Source organism: Macrobrachium nipponense, chromosome 21, assembly GCF_015104395.2.
Source record: "Macrobrachium nipponense isolate FS-2020 chromosome 21, ASM1510439v2, whole genome shotgun sequence".
In the NCBI taxonomy this organism is placed as follows: domain Eukaryota; kingdom Metazoa; phylum Arthropoda; class Malacostraca; order Decapoda; family Palaemonidae; genus Macrobrachium; species Macrobrachium nipponense.
In genome coordinates this window covers 75,876,149-75,883,876 of record NC_087212.1, presented here as the reverse complement: position 1 = coordinate 75,883,876, position 7,728 = coordinate 75,876,149, and positions in this window count along the sequence as shown.

The window sequence follows — 7,728 nt, the reverse complement described above, 5'->3', positions numbered from 1 at the left end:
TGGGTGGAGTTATTTTCGTGATGTCATTCGATAGGTTTGGTTTTCCATTGGCAATTTGAGACTGCGCAGCACACAAACGAACGTAAAGAGCTCAGTAAAATAGCTGATACGACAGTGATAACAATATGACGGACTCAGTTTTTTCTGTAGATACAAACATTCAAACTCTGTTTTCTAGACCCACAGGTCTTACCGCCACGGATTTCCTTCTTCCTTAGAAGATCGTGAGTGTTCTCTCCATGTTGTAGAAATAATTTTTTACTCAAACTCAGATGGAGCTCTTATTAAGATTTACCAACACTCTTCTCCCACTTATAAGTTCAATGTACAGTACATACACGGCATTGACTCATGAGTGGGAGAAGAGTTTTTTGTGTGGTTGAGTCTTCACTATCAACCTCAGCAAGGTTAGCATGTACTAGAGGACAAACAATGAGGTTCCATACTTTACAATTTATTCACTCAAACAATAACGCTAGCAATTTGAGAAGCAAAAAATGAACAAGATTGACAAAAAATGATGAAAAAGTCAATGATAAAAACACATGCAAACACAAACACAATGAAAATACTAGACCAATTTGTAAAACTAATATGAGTAAATACTTAGCAGTTAAACAAAATAAAAGATATTGATTGATCACTAGAACTTGAATTCACACTCACATATGAATAATGTCTGCTACGAGATCTACCTGATTCTTTCTTGAAATGACTCTGTACCTAGTTTCCTGTAGGAATGAGTTATCTCAGTGACATGGAGAATAGGATTCCATTATGAATCACAAAAGAAAGTTCTTTTTCCCTGAAGTCAATATCCCAGCTTCAGACTGCGCGTGTAATGCGCACGCACATAATTATGGTGAATTTGAATTAATGCAAAGAATGAATGTTTTACGTAAAAGACTCTAAAATAATAGTTACTTAAGGAGGATCAATTCAAGCTATTTTTCTTACAGGAAGGATCTTTAAGCATAGACTTCAGCGGTGTTTGCTTTATGTCATACCTTTCATAAAGTCAGTTTGAACGAAACATTGATCGGTATCGCTGTTATAACACACTAAAAGTAACTTACTGAAGAGAACTATGATTTTTAACTATATTTACCATTTATGTCCAGAATTCAAAGTTAGTCAAAATGTAACTATTCACTTCAGGTAATTCACAGTTTTTTTTTTTTTTTTTTTTTTTTTTTTTTTTTTTTGACAGGATTTCTTATAATTTTCATACCAAGCAAGAAAAGATACACGGGACTCTTCACTCAGATAATACCAATTATCATGGTAAGGATATGTAAAAGGATACCATGAAATAAAAATAATTCAAAAGACTTTTGTACAGAGAAAAGTCTTAGAAGGCAATGACTTAAGAAATTAAAACTACTTTTTTGCAACAATAAAAATGATACACGTTTATAGTTAATATAATTAAGAAGTTATTGACAAATTAGCACTTGCGAAGTGTGATCTTAACCAGCATACAGCATACACCATCTCATGTTTTTGGGACAATTGAGAACGGAGTCTCAAAACAAATTTGAAGGAAAGGCTCTTTCAGAGTCCGTGCTGGTTGCTCTGATCGTTCAGTAATAAGCTGTGGTAAAGCTTTCCGAGGCATTCAGGCAGCTTCCCTATTACTTCAAACAGCTCCATTTCTTTAGCTAACGCTAAAGTAGCAGAGAAAGAACGCTCAGTTTCCTTAATTTTAATTGCCCCTTCGCTAAGATATCTCTGAGGCACTGGGTCATTGCCTGTGGGTTTTGTTGCAGACATTTCAGTTATCGCAATTTCTCCTTTTCTTTTTGCCTCTGTCTGATTGGAAAACCTATTGGGACTTTGGGAGTTGTTTGGGCTGTGTTTTTTTTTTTTTTTTGGTGATTTGGCAACGAGAAGGCTTCTTTGGAATCATCACTTTTTTTAATATGGCAGGATCTTCTAGATAACGAATTCATATCATGACGTTTGAGATCCTGCGTGAAACGCGTTGTTCATTTAGCTCACTTCATTGCTGTAGCCAGCTCTGAACTATAATCATCCCATTCTATCAAAGCGAATTTCATAGAATCTTCTCAACAAGGATTTTTAAAGAATATTTTGAAAGTCAACAACCTGTAAAATACTTTTCGGGACATTAAAAAACAAAAATTAAAAACAAAATTCTCTTCATTTTTTGGATGCTCTGTTACATAACGAGCAAAACCCGGTAATAGTTCTCGGCAATGGAAATTCTCGCCGATTATCGAAAATGGTAATTACAAGCAACGAGCAACGGTTTTCAAACACTGCCCCTCACTGCTATTTCTGAGAGACAAGCTTTTCTATCTCCCCTATCCCCTTGATCCCCTACCTACCCCACCCACACCCGGGGTGGACAAGCAGGTTTGCATGAGGAGCATGGATGTCTCTCATACTCTCCTATTCCCCTACCTACCCGTACCCACCCACCCGGAGCCGACAAATCGCTTTGTCAGGGGTTGGGTGGCTCTGTTATGTCTCCCCCTACTGTGACCCGGGGAAGGACAAGCAAAATCCACTTGGATTTTATTATTATAGATAAGGATACAGACCTCCCAACGTTCCGCTGATAAGAACTCATTTTGAACTGACTGATTCAATAAAATTCAAGTGTTCGAACAATAAAAGGTACACAAAAGCTAGATTCCGGTATTTTCGCTGGTCAAGACAATATCAAGTACAACCCTTAAACAAGATTACAGGTTGGGCTTCTTCTAACCTCACTTTGTTGTTGTGGTCTAAAGACATCAGTGGGTGATAGACAGTAACTGTGGACATTCACTGGTGGCAGTAGCTTTAAATAGGGGTTCGGTGACAACCTTCTGATCTATATGGCTTTGGCGGGAGGCGAGTTACTTTCGTTTCTCGTAGATTACTTGTCGAAGACAGAACGGGAAGACAGTGGCAGTTTCGTTTTGAGGATTACCAAGATTCAGAAATGGAGAACGTGGGGTGTGAGAGGTAAGTCAGTGGTTAGCACAATCGTGGTGAGCTCTTAGCCATTCAGCGAGGGTGTCTACTTCTTTGTCTAGAACATGAACTTCACTCTGACATGGCAACAACGAGTACCCTTACTTCTTTCCATGAAAACAACAAACTTTCATATATAGAATTCAGTGACTAATGTACGTGTACAGCCAGTTACAAAAGCAGTGTCTCGCCCCGCCAGGCCTGGCTCGCTGAGATCATGCCCTTCTTGCCCTGAAAGTGGCCCACTTTCAAACAACCAGTACATAGTTAGAATGGTTCGAAAGGGAGGAGGAGAAAAATTATGGTAATTATGCAAAGAAATGCAATATTGAATGAAATATATATGGACAGAGAGAGAGCTTTTATTCCTGTTTAGTTATTAATCTGACGGATATACTTGAGACCTTCTGCTTTAGGAAATATGTTATCATATACTTTTTGGAAAATAATTATTATGAAATCTTATCACATCATATTGTTTTTAATTATTATCACATTTTCTAAATAAAAATGCCTTAAATATTGTTGGAACTGACTATTCATATTAATAACATCCAGACGAAAACATCCATTTTAATTATCCTATATAAGCAGCTCTCTCTCTCTCTCTCAGTTACAAAAGCGGTGTCGCCCTGCCAGGCCTGGCTCGCTGAGATCATGCCCTTCTTGCCCTGAAAGTGGCCCATGTTCAAACAACCAGGACATAGTTAGAATGGTTCGAAAGGGAGGAGGAGGGAAATTACGGTAATCACGCAAAGAAATACAATATTGAATGAAATATATATGGACAGAGAGAGAGAGAGCTGTTATTCATGTTTAGCTATTAATCTGACAGATATACTTGAGACCCTCTGCTTTAAGAAACATGTTATCATATATTTTTTGGAAAATAATTATTAGGAAATCTTATCACATCATATTGTTTTTAATCGTTACCACATTTTCTAAATAAAAATGCCTTAAATATTGTTGGAACTGACTATTCATATTAATATTATTCAGACGAAAATATCCCTTTTAATTACACTTTAAGAAGCTGTATTTCGCTCTCTCTCTCATCTCTCTCTCTCTCTATCTCCTTTCTCTCTCTCTCTCTCTTCTCTCTCGTCCTCCGTCTTATATCGCCTGGATTGACTATTTAAATAATGGCAGATGTTTGATATGTTATTTGGATGTGGATCCCAAGGATCAACTGTAAATGGCTACTCTACCTACTTGTGCTAAGCTGTATATATGCCCTAGATTGACTGGACTATAATTACCTGTATTACCAACAATATTCGAGTCTGGTCACAAAGATGTTACACACCAGGTGTTGTAGCCATGGGTTGTATAAGTCATTAAAGCATCAATTTTGCAAGGATACTATTTATTAATTGATCTATGCTAAGAACACATTACTGGATATGCTAATCTAGTACTACAGGGTTTGTATTTATGGCATAACTTAGTTGAGTTACCAGTATTTGACTGTGATGGGCCACTTGACTCAGCCCCTAGCAACAATCTAGGCTACTTATAGAAAGCATTTCAATTTGCTATATTTCTTACATTATAGAATATTTATTATATTATTTTCGAAACTATTTGTGAAAATAAATTATGTGAAATGAAATGCAGCGAAAAGTGTGCATCGGTGTATTAATGTAATGATGGATTGGGTATAAAAGTATGTAGGTGTAGCAAAAACCGGTCTATACTATTAACATATTATTTAGTGTCTCAAATTATTTGGTGATAGTCTTTAGACCTGGTCAGATCAGTCACGTCTTAGCTAACCATCTCCCCCACCGCCATCCCCCCCACCCCACCCCACCCCACCCAACCTCCGGCTCACGCTTGCTCACTCACTCCGCCCCTATTTGTGGCTTCAGCGGCTAATATCCATTGTCGGTGTTCCCCCTCCAAGGTATTCAAGAAACCCACCACTTTCGATATCTCCTGTTCATTAGTCTTTTACATAGCCATGTTTTTATTTTTTGTAATAAAATAATTGTAAACTTTTGGAAAATATAATGACGTATGAAATAGTGTCATTTGACTATTATTTTACCTTCCAAAAAGCATCCATCAGAACAATCTCATATTAACTGTAAGACATTGAAATCCCGAACATGAGGAGGTGCGGGGATAGAGGGATATTTATAACAAGGTGGGGTGAAAGGTGATAGGGACATGTGACATTGGGTGACATTAATTTAAGTCTTGGTGGGTTCGCTTATCAACATTTATAAGGTAATGATAGTAATACCTTTAATAATAGCAGTTAATATCAATGACTGTAAGTCGCCATCACGACTGGCACTTAGCGTTATAGGGTTACTGAGATCATCTTTGTATATCTGGTTAATGTCTGTATAACTATCGTTTACGTTATGAATCCTGGTTCTCCCACGAGGTAACGTGCTACACACAGCCATGGACGAGCTGTATATCACCAGTGGTCTCAACAGTCGTGTGTTTGCAGCCTTTGTGGAGGTTTATTTGGTAATTACGATTATCTACACTTAGGTATGTGTTAGCCGAGGCCATTGTGTTTATGTATACGTTTGGAATAAATGTTCTAACATAATGTTGTGCACTATAATCTATGTATTATATATACTAAACATGTCAACGTTTGTAGGGATGGCGGGCCAAAAGCAAAGGCAAAGGCAACCCTGTTGTTGCAGCATTATACTTCCAAAGGCTGCAACACGACTGTCAAGTCCACTGGCGTTATATACAGCTCGTCCATGGCTGTGTGTAGGCACGTTTTACCTCGTGTGGTGGAAAACCAAGGATTTCATAACGTTAAAACGGATAGTCTTTTATACAGACATTAGCCAGATATACAAAGATGATCTCAGTAACCCTATAACATTATGCGCCAGTTGTGATGGCGACTTACAATCATTGATATTAACTGCTATCAGTAAAGTTATTACTATTATCACCACCTTATAAATGTTGATAAGCGAAAGGTCACCCAATGTCACCTGTCCCCCATCACCTTTAACCCCCACCTTGTTATAAATACCCTTCTATCGCCGCACCGCATGTTCGAGATTTCAGTGTCTTAAAGTTATTATGAGATTGTTCTGCTGAATATTTTTTGGAAGGCAAAATAATACTAGGATGGCACTATTTCATACGCCATTTATTTTCCAAATGTTTACAATTTTCCATTACAGAAAGTAAAAACATGGCTATATAAAAGACTAATGAACAGGAGGTATCGAAAGTGGTGGATTTCTTGAATACCTTGGAGGGGGAACACCGACAAGGTGTGTTGGACGTTACCGTTGAAACCACGAATAAAGGCGGAGTGAGTGAGCAAGCGTGAACCGGAAGGCAGGGGTGGCAGCGGGGGCGTGGGGGTGGGGGGGAGATGGTTAGCAGTGATGTGACCGTTCTGACCAGGTCTAAAAAGACTGTTCTCAAATAATTTGAGACTAAATATGTTATACAGTTTTGCAACACCTACATAATTTATACCCCACCATCATTACATTAATGCACTGATGCACACATTTCACTGCATTTCACAAATAGTTTCGGAAATAATATAATAAATATTCTATAATATAAGAAATATAGCAAAATGAAATACTTTCTATACGTAGCCTACTATGAGATCAGGGCTTCTGTAACATGGTTTTTTTGGCAATAACGTTTTTTATCTATGCATTTCATAGATATAACGCTTATTTCAGATTACACATTATATCTGCACATAAATTTTGACTGTATTCTGCATTACGTAGGTTGAATAAATTTGGTACTTCTAATGTAAACGTGACTTTTTTTGAAGACGGGCCAACTTACTCAGAGATAAGGTTTCGAACGCACTCGTTACGTAACTTATGACAACATTTCTTCCCTCTTTCTCGATGGGTGATTGGCTATACGTAACGAAAGGCTATACCTCAGGCAACAATGACATAAAAATTTAAATACAAGCAAAGCAGTACACCTTTATGAAAACTCTGAATCCTCTCCACTGATAATTGTCATAATGAACAAACCAACAAAATATGTTTAATAAATACAAAAACACTTCGATTATTAGTCTAACTCCCAAAATAAGTGTCCTAAGAAATTATAATCTACTTTATAGGTCATAATCAGATTGACAAGGTGTAGGGAATAGTTGGTAATTTTCAAAGACATAGTAGACAAGCTTGATTTGATAACTGCTGTATCCAATGTCAAGCAATTTTGATTTATGTGCTATCTACCTATTTAGGTCATAATCATTGACAAGGGTGTAGGGGAATAGTTGGTAATTTTCAAAGACATAGTAGACAAGCTTGATGATAACGCGGTATCCAATGCAAGCAATTTTGATTTACTGCATACCTATTTACTGAAAAAAATAGCCGGTTCCCGTATTTTGGCTTTTAAAAACCTCACCTAAATCGTCAGAATGACTTCATGAGGCTCCACCCACTTTGGCCTTGTTGTAATTCAGGATAACACTGAAGGCTATCATGGACATTGTTGTATTAGAAAATCTAACTTCTGGCTATAAAAACTCATTTCTCGAGTAGTTGTAAGAAGTGCTAAATAATCCTCAAGGATCCAGCAGTTGGCCTAAACGTTTAATTCATGTATATTGCTGCTATTACTAATTTTGCGGCACTACTGCTACAGTAGTATTACTACGCTAGCACAGATACCCCACCCAGATCTATGTATCGTTCCGCCATTCATAAGCCTTTATATTCAACATGGCGTACAGACTAAAGAAGAAAAAAAAAT